Here is a 9,475-nt window from a genome sequence, read left to right as displayed (position 1 = left end):
CATTCTGAGCACTCCAAACCCTACTTTTCAGAAAATTCTCGAGGGATTTCCCTTAACAGGGAATGTAAGAGAAACAGTTTCTAGAGCTTTGGGCCAGGAATTCCCTGGCAGTCCAGTGGTTAGGACTCTGCACTTTCACTGTCCAGGGCCCAGGGTTCGTTCCCTGGTCAGGGAACTAAGATCCCGCAAGCTGCAGAGTGCAGCCAAAAAACAAAGTTAGAGCTTTGGGCCATATGGTTGGAAACTGTGAGGGCAACATGAGGGTTAAGTACACTTGGTAAACCCAGCCATGGTCAGAACTTGCTCAGGTGGCCGTTGCATAGATATTCACAGGGGCTCTTCATTTCCAGTTTTATTCTGAAGGGATTCTGCTAATGTTATTTTTACCTCTGGAGTTTCTGTCTGCCTAGAACACAATTTAGAAGTTTCAAATGAAATATTTACCTAAATCCCTGACACTGTGGCTCCATTTCCTTTCCTCCTGCCCTGCACGTCTCAGTGGCAAGGGTTGAGTTGGACGGCCCAACCAAGAGATCCTCACTCCTGTCCAGATCTGGTACCTGTGCTCTTCTTTGGGCCTCTCTGTGATGTACCAGAACCCAAAGACCATGTGCTGGCCCATCCCTCCTTGGTGCATAGACACAGGCTCAGAATCACTCTGTCCCTGACAGTGAAGTGGGCTGTCCTTTTCTCCCAATCCCAAAGAATCACACTTTCCTTCCTTTGTCTTTTTATCATTGGGAATCCATTTGCCAGTAGGGTCTGGGGTCCATTTCCTTGCTCCAAATTTTTGAGATGGGGTGAAACAAGAAGCAAAGTTAAATCTTAAGAGATAGTCAATATCAACTATTTTTTCTGCCTAAAGGAAGGCAGGAAGAAAGGAGGGGAGGAAGGGAGAAGAAAAGAAAGAAGGAAGGAAAGAAGGGAGGGAGGGAGGGAGGAAAGAAGCAAGGAAGGAAGGAAGGGTGGGAGGGAGGAAAGAAGGAAGGAAAGCTTAAAGAAGCCAGGGCTAGAATTAGGTAACTACTCATCTATTCTACTTCCTAATAATAATTATTATAGTTGATGGAATGCTTCCTCTTTACCAAGGACTGGGCTAAGCTAAGCAAAGTTTTACATACATCATCTCACTCAATCATCACAGCAACTGCACAAAGTCACCCCCACCCCATTCAATTATTTCCATTTTAAGGATGCAAAAACTGAGGGTCAGAGTTGTCAGGAGACTTGCCCGAAGTCCTTCAACTTTGACCACAAAAGCCATGAGCTAGATGTTATATCTTCTATGTAACAAGGATGGGTTACAAATCATTAGCCTCAACGACTTCCACTACCTTTTTGTAATGCTATATTATCATTATTATAAGAGTAATAGTGTTCAATATAGGAAATCTGAAAATTGTACAACATATGATAGAAAAAATTTAAAAATGACACAAATCAAAGATAAGTTCTATTAACATTTTGGAGTCTCTTTCATTCTGTTTTTCTGCTTTTTAACAAATTTGAAATTGTACCATTTATCTTGTTTTGTATCCTGCCTTAAAAAAAATAATTAACACTATGTCATGAGTATTGCCCCAAATCATTAAAAATTCTGCAAAAAACTTATTTGGTTATATTATATTGATACATAAATATTATACCATTAGTTGTTCAACTGTTTTCTTATTAAAATTAGTTCACAAATTTTGCTGTTATGTGCCAAAGATCCTTGTACAAGATCTCTATTTTTAGGCCCCAGTGGCAGCCATGTTTGTCATTTAGAGGTGATTTCCCTCTGACAAGTGTCATCATTTACATTTTCTGGTTGTTTAGTCACGATGCCCTCCGTAGGTCGATGGAGCTGATACATCGTACCTCCTGGGTGCTGGGGTGTGAGGGCCCAGACCAAAGGCCAAGAACAGGCAAAGTGGCTGGACCTACAACTACTCCCCTTTGGTGCTGCCCTTGGCCCAGCCTGGTGCAGATTTCCCAGGGGAAGCAGGGAGGAGCAGAGTGGAGGGAGCAGGGAGAGCACACCTGGGGGTGCTGGCCTGTCCCCTGAGAGCTCACTACAGGCTGCCACAGAGCCAGCTCACCTTGGCCCTGCCTCGGCACCCATGGATATCACCTGGTGGGGTCCAGGCTCTGGACACTGCACTTCCTGCAGCCCCTAGGCCTTTGCCTTCCTTCTTCTGCAGCAGACTTCCTACCCATTAAAGAGAAAACAGAGGACAGTGAACAAAACACTTCCTTTTATTTCTTTTTCCCTTCCTTCTATTTCTTTTTCCCTTCCATCATTCCCCAAACCTATTCTTAAATGGCTAAACTCACTTCCTCAGTCAGAGAAGAAAGGAGGGAGCTGACTTCTTTCATTGAGGGCAGGGAGAAGAAAAGGAAGGGAAGAAGGCAGAAACACAGCTATTAGACTACATTACCAGTTTTATCTCTGGCTTCGTGATTTCTTCCCTAAAGTCTAACTTTTTTATATTTTAAAATATTTTACTCAACAAGATTTATTGAATGTGTAGTATGTGCCTATATTTAATGCAGTGGAGAATGAAAATGACCGAGGCTCATCTTAAAAAAAATTCATGTAACTTTGCTCAGATTGGTTACTTATTCAAAAATTTAGAATATTGTCTATAGTAATTTTCCTAGATACTAGAAATGTCAAGTGACTTACTAATAGAGTTCTGAAAGTCTTGGACCAAAGTCTCTAGCCATTTTTATTTTATTTTTTTCCCCTTTGTGCTAGAGTTTTCTGTTTCAGATTGCCAAATTTAACAAATAAGAACATAGGACACTCAGTTAAATTTGAATTTCAGATAAACAGATACCTTTAGTATATTTTATGCAGTAGCTGTAAGTATGTTCCAAATATTGCATGAGGCGTAACACACAAAAATTATTTGTTGCTTATCTAAAATTCAAATTACTGGGGCCTCCTGCATTTTATCAGGCACTTCTGTTTCTATTGAATAAGAAATTGCCATTTATTATGCATCTGTATTAACCTGGAACATTTAATCCTCACAATATCTCTGTCAGGTACTTACCACTATTCACATTTCACATGCAAGGAAATGGAGGCCTCTAGAAACCAAATAACCTGTCTGAAGTCACAAAGCCAGGAAGTAGTAAAGACAGCATTCAAACAAGTTTGTCTGACGCCAGAGCCCATGTTCTTTTCTCTGGATTATAAATACTTATAATTTAAATATTGTCTAGGTCTGGAATGTTCCACTGCAATCCGTATTTCAATAGAATGTTTGATTTCCAGTTGAAAGAACAATTTATATAAAGATGAGGTGGAAATTTTTCTCCTCTCCACGTAATATTTAGAAGAAACATTTTTTCCCCCAAACCACTTAAGCAAATGGCACTTCAACTCTACTTTAAGAAATTGTTTCTAAATGTAGACCTTATCTAAAGCAAGTGGACGTTTCACTGTAAGTTTGTAGTAAAACATCGCCCTCTTCTGGACATACGGGCATCATACAACGGAGATGGATACAAAGGGTTTTTAAAAGTTGGAACAAAAGTACAATTCAGTTATGTGCCCAACTACACAATGAAAAGCTGTTGTTATCACTTATCAGGTGTATATCTTACTCTTCAAAGTGACTCCTCAGAATTGAAGCAGAAAAACATTTTGGAACTGACCAGGCAATAATTTTCTATCCATTTTTATGGAGGTGGCTGAGTGCTGGGGATAGAAGTAGGTAAAATCTTTAATTTCAGTATACACCTTAAATAACCTATAATAATACCTAACTATAATAATAACTATAATAATACTTAAGCTATCAGAATCAAATAGCTACAGTGCATCCTGAATAGGAAGAACTTCACATGCATAAGATGAACGGAGAAAGAATATAGTGAATATAGGTTGGCATTCGCACTTTGGTGTCAAATAGACTGCATTTGATTCCCTCTCTTCCATTTATAAGCTATGTGACTTTAGGCAAGTTATTAAATTCTTTGAGCCTCAGTTTATTCATCTGTTAAATCATAATTATAAAAGTAGCAGCTTAAGTGAAATAAGCCAGATAGAGAAAAACAAATACTGCATGGTGTCACTGAAATGTGGAATTAAAAAAAAAAAAAGTCAAACAGAAAGTGGAAAAGTGGTTGCCAGGGGCTGGGGGGCAGGGGGGAAGGAAATAGGGAGAGGTTGGTAAAAGGGTACAAACTTTCAGCTAAAAGATGAATTAAGGTCTGAGGATCTAATGTAAAACATGGTGACTATTGTTAATAACACTGTATTGTATAGTTGAAAAAAAAAAGCAGTTAAGTAGGCCAGGTGGAAAGATGAAATAATACCTAACAGAGGTAGCTCGTTGCTAAGAATTAAGACTCTTACGTATGAACTCATATTTCATGATTAGGTCTGCCCCAGTTATTAATTGTATAGAATCAGCTATTTTAAGTTTTGAAGCACAAAAGCCAACAATGTAGAAGTATAAAACCAGTTTCTTTTTTTGAAGTGTCTTTATTTTTACCAAAGCTTTGGCTAACAGCAAAGATTTAACAAACCAAATATTTCTCTAAATTATCCAAATTTTAGAGCTGTATACTTTTTCAAGGAAATCAAGGATATCCATACAAAGATGTTTTGGAACAGAAACCTCAGAAATATGTGAACCTATGAAATTCATGGCAAAGATAATCTATACTTTGTTTTACCTAATTTCAAAACTAAAAAAAAAGTTAAAAATACATCAAAATAGTAGAATGTAAAAAAAGAGGAAAGCATCTAAATATTCCTACCATAAATGATTAAGAATATCCAGCTATCTAAAATACTATCAAATATCAGAAAGTCACTATACATTTAATTTTCTGGCACTATTATCATTGGAAGTGACATATAGATGATGTAAAACTATACTGAGTTAGTTCTCTTTTGTCTGGTGGAACCACTGCCTCACATTCTTCCTTCAACCACGGAGAATTAAATGGCCTGTAAGGGCAGAAGGGAAGAAGAACTGGAGCTGTTAATACTTAAATCTAACTTTGCTAGCAGTGTATTATAAACCACAAATTTGAGGCAATGCTCTACCTTTAATTTCCTGCAAAGTTAATTAATTCAGACCCAGCTATTAAAAATTTTTGATCATTTAACTTCGGACTGAGTTCCAACTATGGAACATAGGATTACAGAGAGAATGCTTCAGTGTAATTTTCAAACACTCTAAGTGCCTTAAAAGCAAGTAATACCAACAAAAATACCAAACACTGATATCTTAATTATAGGTCTCTTATTTTTATTATAGAATTTCAGACCTTAGTAGCAAATTACCACAGTCTACGCTACATTTGTCTTTTAAAGGAGGTTGAGTCCATGAGAACTATAGAGTGAGAAGACTCTGCAAGAATTTGGAGGAGGAATAAAGATGTGGCTGCAGGTCACAGCTGCTTGCTCTCCTTCCTTGAAATATATACATATGTTCCAAGGGCATGAGTTTTAAACAGGCCATTTTACCCTTGAGCTCTGGTGGTCTTTATCCTCAGATGAAAAGAGCTAACTCTCCATCTGATCACCACCTTGTATTCACTTAATGTCATCACAGGATAAAAGACAAAATGATTGCCTCGTGTAACCGAAAATTCCTGGGTTGACTTCAGACATAACTGGATCCAGGGACTCAAATCCTGTCTGTGTGTTCTGATCTTTGGCTTCTGCTTTTACCCATGTTGTTTTCATTCTAAGGCAGATTCTTCTTAGGTGGTATCCCAATTAGCCACCAGTAGGTCCAGTCTTAAATCTACAAGCTGAGCAGCCCTCATAGAAAAACCCTTTTTCTCTAGTCCCAGCAAAGCTGATGTTTATTGGCTTTGACTGGCCTTGCTAACCACAGATCCACCCTTAAAACACTAAGTCTACAGAGATGCTGCACTCTCAAAGGCTGGAGCTGGTGATGTACCCACTCCTGGAACCAGAATGTGAGGTCTATTCCACCTGAACTACATGGGCTGAGTATAAGGGTGATGCCTCAAAGGCAAACTTCAGTCTAACACCGAAAAGGGGAATTGACACTGGGCATGCAAAACACCTGAGCTTTAACTGGAGCGGTAGAGACAAAATAAAAATGAAGAAAAAACCCAAAGCAGATTCAAGAATGTTCCGAGGGGGAACCAAATGGATTTAATAATATGAACAGAAGAAAGGAGTCAAAAATGACTCAGCTATATATTCGCTGACTCTTCTAAGGAAAGATATAGAAAAAAAAAGTTAGTGAAAGGTGTATACTCTTTGATTTAGAGCCAGGACCTTTATGGGAACCAATTTGGAATGGAGACTAATTAGGCTATTGTATTGGCCAGGGGCCAGGGTTCTCCAGAGATATGGAAGCAAGAGGATGTGCATATACATATACAGAGAGAAAGATGTATTTTAAGGAACTGGCTCGGGACTTCCCTGGTGGCACAGTGGTTAAGAATCCACCTGCCAATGCAGGGGACATGGGTTTGATCCCTAGTCTGGGAAGATCCCACATGCTGCAGAGCAACTAAGCCCGTGTGCCACAACTACTGAGCCAGTGCTCTAGAGCCTGCGAGCCACAACTACTGAAGCCCATGCTCCCTAGAGCCTGCGTGCCTCAACTACTGTGAAATACCTGCACAGCAACAGCTAGAGTATATAATATTTGACCAAAAACTGGATACCATCGCCTAGCCAAGTTGACACATAACATCAGCCTACTTGAATTGAGTGATTCTCACACTGAGCCAGAAAGGTTGGACTCCCAAGGCTCAGGCCAAACTCGGACCAATTAAATCAAATATCTGCGGGTGAGGCCCAGGTAAAAGTATTTTTTGACAGAGCAGTCATTCTTCAAGCATGATTTCCAGACTAGCGACTTCAGCCTCACCTGCAAACTTGCTAGAAATGCATTCTCTGCCCCTACTCCAGACCTACTCAATCAGAAACCCTGAGTTTAACCCTGGCCCTGTAGCCTGTGGTTTAACGAGCCCCCCAAGTGATTCTGATGAATGCTCAAATTTGAGCACCACTGGTCTAGAGTTCTCCGACACAGGCAGGAGCGTAATATTACACCTCCACTCTCTCTTAACTAGAAGGGCAGACGTAATTAGTAAGACTCTTTGGGTGAAAGAGCTATCTCCTCATTAAGGATTTCTTAAGTAATGGTGTTTGTTGCAAGGATACATATGAAAATAAGAGGGGTGTTGACTGTGTGTGGCCAAGCTGCACTGAGATAGGGTATTTTTGAGATACAACAGATGTACTCATCTGACAGCAGCTCTGGTGACTCAGTGACAGCTTCACCAGTTGTTGAAGGTATAGTGTGTAGGTATAGAGCCCTTGTGTTCCATTATAGTGTCTTAGCTATTCCGTCATTTCACCTCTCCTTATACAAACTGAATTTTTCTTCTTTATCTTCTGTTTAAACTCCTGAGAGAATGATTGGCTCAGTTAATCACTTGCACCATTTGGGCAGTGTTTCCTTAACATTTGCCCAATTTATAAGCTCTGCTGTCCAATATGAAGGCTGGCTTTCCTTGGGTCAGGTCTCTCTCCAAGCCCAATAGTTGGGAGCAGGGGAAAACAAAATGCAGGATGTTAAGAATCTCCTAAGGCCATTTCCCTTAAAAGGTCTGAGCCCCCTAACACGGGTTGTGGGTATGTCACACAGTGGGAGGCTTGGTCTGTTAGGGCTGTTTAGTTGGTCTCTGACCCTAAAATCTATGTGTAGTTCTTTGACACAAAAAGATATCAAAGAGAAATTAAACATTTGTTCAGCTATACATTTTGAGGATGAGTTGGAAACTTTAACTGAAAAACTTTGGAAATGTTTCCCTTTCAATATTTCCTATAGGAGTCTTCTTGAGGCCTAATTTAGGAATGCCATGAGCCATAATATTTTGGAAAAAAATGAATCTTATTTGCATGCACCAGACTGTAGGGTCTGTATCTTATGCAGAAATTCTCTTTCCATAGTCTCATTCCCTAAGCCATAAGTGATTAGAAGCTTATCGGTATTTTAAAAAAATCTCATGTAACAAAAAGAAAAAAAAACAAAACTCATGTGATAGTTTTCTCCAGATCACTTCAGATTGGCCCTCTAGGCCAATCTATTTTTTTTTGTGCAAGGGAATTCTGAATTGTGGGCAATAGGAAAAAAGACATTAAAACAACAAATAATTTGTGATTGAATTACTATGAATTATACAAATTTAAAATTCCCTTGCATGGTGTGGGGTGACTTTTTAATTGAACTACAGTTGACTTACAACATTGTATTAGTTTCAGGTGTACAGTAAAGTGATTCATTTGTACATGTATATTCTTTCAGATTCTTTTCCATTATAGGTTATTACAAGATATTGAATATAGTTCCCAGTGTTATTCTTGTTTGCCTATTTTATACATAGTGCTGTGTATCTGTTAATCCCATACTGCAAATTTACCCCTCCCCCGCTTCGGTAACCATAAGTTTGTTTTCTGTGTTTGCAGACTCTCTTTTAATAACTGATCTGATCTCACTACACTAAGCTGATCTGAAAAACAAGCAAAGTCCAATCCAAATCAAAAGGCTAAATAACCTTTGGGGAAGGCATGAGATTGTTATTTAAAAACCTTAAGGATACCACAATTTACTGAACATCCCTGAATCATTTTACCTCTCTTAATGCCAAAATTAAATTTGTACTTCACCCAGAGCCTTGTAGAACCCACTTACATGGTACCAGTACTGTCACTATTCGTAACTTTATCTTATGCCACCAAATAACAAATTTAATTTTTAAAGTAACTGCAATACTACCCTGAAGCCCAAATCATACATTCGGGCTACTAGAATATAAGATAACTAAAACCAAAATTTGATTTGTATTTATCAAATTGGTCAATATAATTGATTGGATGTTGATAACAAAGGGATAATTACAGAGCTAGTATTACATTATGAATTGTTTCAGGTCTCCTTTTAAAGGCCAAACTCTTCAATCTTGGTTTTAGATAAGTTCTCTCGATAAGGCAAACATCCCATAACTCTGAGCCAAGGCCTGGTTTTACTTTATTTCTTTAAAGTAAAATGTGCCCTTACCTCAAAACGTGTCTCTGAAAAGAACTGAGTAAAGAAAGTATCATCCAGCCTGTGTACAATGAAAATCATGAGCCCAAAACTTCGTGTTTTCATGTATATATTAGCTGTTAGAAATTGGGAGTACTGGAAGGTTTTGGCTATTTCAGCAATGTTTGCAAACATTTTATTTTTAATAAGTCCACTTATTTTAAAACCATAGTCTAGGAAGATTACAGCAACTTTTTAATAAAACATCTGTTTGCTTGTAGTGATAAAAAATGGGAAAACTGAAGTTTCTAATCATTATTTCACTAAGAAATTACTCCCTCATTTCAAGGGGGAAAAATTAATAAATTTTAATTGTGCCACTTAATAGGGCTGTAATTAAATACTTTCAAATTGCATTTAAAGATGGAGAATTACTGGGCTTCCCTGGT

This window comes from Balaenoptera musculus, chromosome 8 (assembly GCF_009873245.2).
Source record: "Balaenoptera musculus isolate JJ_BM4_2016_0621 chromosome 8, mBalMus1.pri.v3, whole genome shotgun sequence".
NCBI lineage: Eukaryota > Metazoa > Chordata > Mammalia > Artiodactyla > Balaenopteridae > Balaenoptera > Balaenoptera musculus.
The sequence above is the reverse complement of the archived record's forward strand: the minus strand, read 5'-3'. Positions refer to the sequence as shown.